This window comes from Gossypium raimondii, chromosome 11 (genome assembly GCF_025698545.1).
Source record: "Gossypium raimondii isolate GPD5lz chromosome 11, ASM2569854v1, whole genome shotgun sequence".
NCBI lineage: Eukaryota > Viridiplantae > Streptophyta > Magnoliopsida > Malvales > Malvaceae > Gossypium > Gossypium raimondii.
Genome location: NC_068575.1, coordinates 40488957 through 40494376, shown reverse-complemented (window position 1 = coordinate 40494376; position 5420 = coordinate 40488957). Strand labels below are relative to the sequence as shown.

The 5420-nt window shown below is 36.6% G+C and overlaps 1 non-coding gene across 1 annotated transcript; it reads left to right on the top strand.

Moving 5' to 3' along the window:
• The first annotated feature begins 2979 nt into the window (after positions 1-2979).
• On the top strand, positions 2980-3086 carry LOC128035004 (small nucleolar RNA R71). Its single transcript, XR_008191408.1, has one exon. It is a non-coding gene; the product is annotated as a small nucleolar RNA R71 (small nucleolar RNA).
• The last annotated feature ends 2334 nt before the right edge of the window (positions 3087-5420 follow it).

Here is a 5420-nt window from a genome sequence, read left to right as displayed (position 1 = left end):
GCATGGCGTGCAGTGGCTTTGTCAAAGGGTTGGTGCGCGTGAAGGGAGGGTTGCGAAGGGGGTGCGACGTAGATGGGGGTGAGGGTGTGCATGGGGGAAGAAATGAATAGGGGAAAAGGAAAGAAGGGAGAAAAGAAATAGAGGGCATGGGGACGATCGACGGTGAAGGAAGGGGACGAGGAAGGTGGAAAGGGAAGGGAGAATAAAGGGAGGAGGGTGAATGGCGTTAGAGAAGGGGAAAAGACGATAGCTTGAAGGGTGAGGTGAATGGTGGTCGGTGGTGTTAAGATGTTGCGAAGCGGCGGCTAGGGTTTATTCTTGAAAGAGGCAGAAGACAAACAAAAGGAAAATAGGGGCTAAGGTTTTAAGGGGACACGGTTGTGTGAGGCCCGTGTGGATCCTTCTCAGCCCGTTTACAAATTAAATTGTAACCTCTATCTTCACACGGTCGTGTGCCAGGCCATGTGTAATCTTCTTTGCTTCTCTCACGCCCATGTAAGAGGTCATGTAAGTCACACGGCCACCCACACGCCCATGTGGCCCGGCTGTGTCTTTTGCCCTTGTAACTCTCCAACTTGAAATAGAATTGAAAAAATTAGCTCCAAGACTCACATGGCCTAGGATACACTCGTGTCTGCCACACGCCTGTGCGTCCAGGCCATGTAACCTTCAAATTTTTGAAAAAATAAGTCCCGATATCCATATGGCCAATGACACACCCGTGTGTCCAGGTCGTGTGGGTCACAAGACCATGTCGCCAGGCCGTGTAACTCACTATCGAATGCCCTATTATACACATGGCCTGGGACACGCCTGTGTGTCCAGGTCGTATGGGTCAATTTTTTTTGAAAATTAACTAATTTTAAAAATAACATGAAATAAAATTAAAAGAATTAGCAGAGTGTTAACACTTAGGTTGCCTTCCAAGAAGCGCTTATTTAGAGTCTAAGCTCAACTTACCTTGTATTCGCACGGTTACGGTAGTTCGTAGAACTGAGGCCTCTCTTTCTCATTATCAAACATTTTACCAAGATAATGTTTAAGTTGAGTACTGTTTACCTTAAATGTGCTGAATTTAGAATGAGTTACCTCGGCTTTACCATAGCGGAAAATGTTCAGTACCGTAAATGGGTTTAATCCGTTTGCATCAAGCTCTAAAGGGGCAATTCGTGGATCCAATTTGTCTAGTAGTACTTTGTCTCGAACCTTAAATTGGTTTGTTCTTATCACGTGCTCATCATGGTGTCGCTCTGGCTGTTCATCGTGCTTTTTCAGTTTCTCTTTAACATGTGTTCGCCATTCATCTAGTTCATCGATTTGTAATATTCGTTCATCATAAATTGTTCTATTTCTGTCGCATTGATTGAAACATGAATCCATTACGTCTTTTCAAGGGGTTTCCTACAAAGAAGGTTGAGCCACATGGTTACTAACTTTAATAGAAGATTTAAAATCGTCTTGATCACTAGATGTTCTCACAGAATCATGAGCTTGGAAAGTAATTGTTTCGTCACCTACACGATGTACTAACTCACCCGTACCAAAATTTATTATAGTCCTAGCAGTTGCTAAAAATGGTTGTCCTAAAATTAAAGGTACCTCACTACCCTCATCCATGTCTAACACAACAAAGTCAACGGGGAACATGAATTTATCAATTTTAACAAGCACATCCTTATAACATCCCTAGGATATCTAATGGTTATATTCGCTAATTGAATACTCATCCTAGTTTGTTTGGGTTTCCTAAGACCTAGTTGTTTAAACATTTTATAGGGTATGACATTGATACTAGCCACTAAATTAGCCAAAGCATTATCAATATTTAAACTACAAATTAAACAAGGAATACTAAAACTTCCTTGATCTTTCAGTTTGTTAAGTAGTTTATTTTGTAAGATGGCCAAGCAAACCACATTGAGTTCCACAGTCAACAAATCGTCTAACTTCCATTTGTTTGCCAATAGCTCGTTTAAAAATTTGACATAATTGGGCATATGCAAAAGAGCTTCAACAAACGGTAAGTTAATATGTAATTTTTTTCATGAGTTTAAGAAATTTACCAAATTTTTTGTTCGGGTGGTCTTTCTTCATTGCGTTGGGATATGGCACTCAAGGTTTAAATTCCTTAACAACTGGCTTTTGCCTTTCTAGCTTACCTCAAACTTATAATTATTTAACACAATTCGTTGTCTCGATTCTTGTTCAAATTCAACTAACCTTTCTTCATCTCGAACAGTAATTGCATGAAGCTGATCCATTGGGTTAGCTTCAGTATTGCTAGGCAAGATACCTTGTGGTCGTTCTGAAATTAACTTAGCAAGCTGATCTATTTGGTTTTCAAGCCCTTGAATCGATGCTTGCTAATTTTTTAGTGCTACCTCAGTGTTTTGAAAATGGGTTTCTGACACCAAGATAAACTTCGTCAACATCTAATCAAGGGTCGACTTTTTCTCTTACTGGTAAGGTTGTTGTTAGAAGCCTGGAGGGGGTTGTGCTATTTTATTTCCTTGACCACCCCAAGAGAAATTGGGATGGTTCCTCTAACTTGCATTATAGTTATTACTATAAGGGTTATTTTAAGGCCTAGAATTATTACCCATATAATCGATTTGTTCGTTCTCTGTGCTAGAAGTGAAAGGTAAACAATCTGGATTATTCATTTCTCCTCGATTTGTATCACATTGCATCACCGGATGTACCTGTGTAGAAACATATAAACCATCAATTTTCTTATTTAAAAGTTCTACCTTATTTGATAACATGGTGACCGCATCTAAGTTGAAAACATTGGCTGCTTTTATCGACTTCATAATCATGACTTGCCATTGATAATTATTCAATGCCATCTCTTCTATAAAGTCATAAGCCGCTTCGAGTGTTTTATTGTTAAATGTTCCACTGGCTGCTGCATCGATCAACTATCTAGTTGAAGGATTCAAACCGTTGTAGAAGGTTTGAACCTGTAACCATAAGGGTAACCCATGGTGAGGGCACATTCTCAATAAATCCTTGTACCTCTCTCATGCATCATATAGAGTCTCTAAATCGATCTAAATAAAGGAAGAGATATCATTCCTCAACTTGGCTATCTTAGCCGATGGGAAATACTTCAAAAGGAACTTTTCGGTCATTTGATCCCATATAGTGATAGAACCTTGCGGTAAAGAGTTTAACTACTGTTTAGCTTTGTTCCTCCATGAGAAAGGGAATAATCATAAGCGAATGGCGTCATAAGTGGTGCCATTTATCTTGAAAGTGTCACATATTTCCAAGAAATTAGCTAAATGATTATTTGGATCTTCGTCTTACAAACCATCAAACTGAACAAACTATTGTACCATTTGAATAGTTTTTGGCTTCAATTCAAAATTATTTGCAGCAATAATGGGTCACAAAATACTCGATTCATCCCCAGTTAGAGTGGGCTTGGCATAATCGTACATAGTACGAGGAATAGGATTTGGATCTACAACAACTATAGGAGGTAGCAGATTATTCTGGTTATCACCCATCTCCTTAGTAATAACAATGTCCTTTTGTTTGTCTACTAGATTTTCTCAACTCTGCCTTCCTTCTTTACGATTTCTACTGTACTTTCAATTTCACTATCAAACAGTAATGGTCCCGACGGGTTTCTTCTAGTCATAAACTAAAGGAACCTATTAGAAGTAAATAAAAGAAAAATTAGAATGTAAACAAATAAAATAAAATAAAAAGGCTAAATTAATAAAAATAAAGTGTTCCTAATAATTTAGTCCCCCGCAATAGTGCCAAAAACTTGATGTTCACTAAACTAAATATAAATACGACAAAGGCAAGCGCACTTATCGAACAATAGTATAGCTATGGTGAATAGAGAATATCGTATCCACGAGGACTAAAAGTATTAGTAATTACAATTTTTCTATTATTTAGCCGATAATTTGGAGTGATGTGTTTTAATATAAATTTACTAAACTAATTTAACTAAGAGCGCAATAGAGAATTATTCAAGGAAATAATCGAATATTAACCGAAAAGACATACAATACCAAGGAAAGAATCCACCTATTATTATGAGTATGGATTAAACGATTTATTTTCTTGTGTCTTGATCCTAGAAATCCCTAAATTATGTTAATATATCTTTCGAGAGTAAGAACATCTGACTCTAGGTTGATTAATTGAAATTTCTTTCTAATTAAAACCCCTATCGTCGCATTAACTCGATCTATGAATTCCCCTATTAGATTTGACTCTAATTCGGTAGATTTATGTCGTCTTATTTCTAGGATTGCATGCAACTCCACTCAATTATGCTAGATCTACTCTTAAACAGAGACTTTTCCTGCACTGAATTAAGCACATTAAACATGAATTAATATCCTGAAAATATTAAAACAAGAATTAAGAATACATAATTGAGAACAAGAATAAAATATTTATCGCGTAAAAACAGACATTAAATAGAAGGATTCATCATAGGTTTCATCCTCACTAGGTATCTAGGGAATTCGTTCATAATCGTAAATAGAAACATCTCAAAGTCAGAATAACCATAAGACATAAAGAAACTCAATAAAATTTTGAAATAAATTAAAAGGAGATCTTCGATCTTGATGGGGATCCACTTCCGAGTTGATTCTGATGGTGTTCTTCGAGTGTTTTCTTCGATCTTCGCTGATGCTCCCTTATGTCTTCTTCTAATTGGTATTTATAGACTTTGGAATGCTCAGAAAACCTAAAAATTTTATTTTTCCACATATTTGGGAAGTAGGGTACGAAATCGACATGGGCTGGCACATGGGAGTGTGTCCAGCCCATGTGGTACACATGGGCGTGTGTCTTGCCTGTGTGGAAATTCCTAGGCCATGCGACTCTTGAAAATTACTCCATTTGTCTGATTTTGTCTTATTTTTCGCTCATTTTGCTCCCAAATGCTCTCTTAAGTATGGAAACATGACTTTAATGGACTAGGAGCATCAAAATCACTAATTTGCATAATTAATCATCCAAAAACACATTAAGAATGAGATTAAAATATGTTACTTTTATAGTTTATCATTAATCAAGAATTCATAAGATCTATTGATTTAAAGCTTGTTTTTGCTTGAAAATGGTAGATCTCGTAATAATGAGCTAAGTGACTATTTTAAAAATATTTTCAATTCATTTTGATGCAATCAAGAGGTTTAGAATCTTAATTTAACAAATATTTAATGAATTTGAAAGGATCAAATTATTTCTCTTCTATGTGATTGAAAACAAACGTACTTTTTCAAAAAATGAATATTGGTGGAATTGTGTGAAATTAGAGGTATAGATCTGTGATTAAACATTAAAGGTGATGTTAGGAAGTAAAAAATAGGGATTAAATTGAGTGAGAGTGAAGAAGTGAAAGGATCGGTGATGTGCGGGGTGAGCTCCCCAGAGAGGTA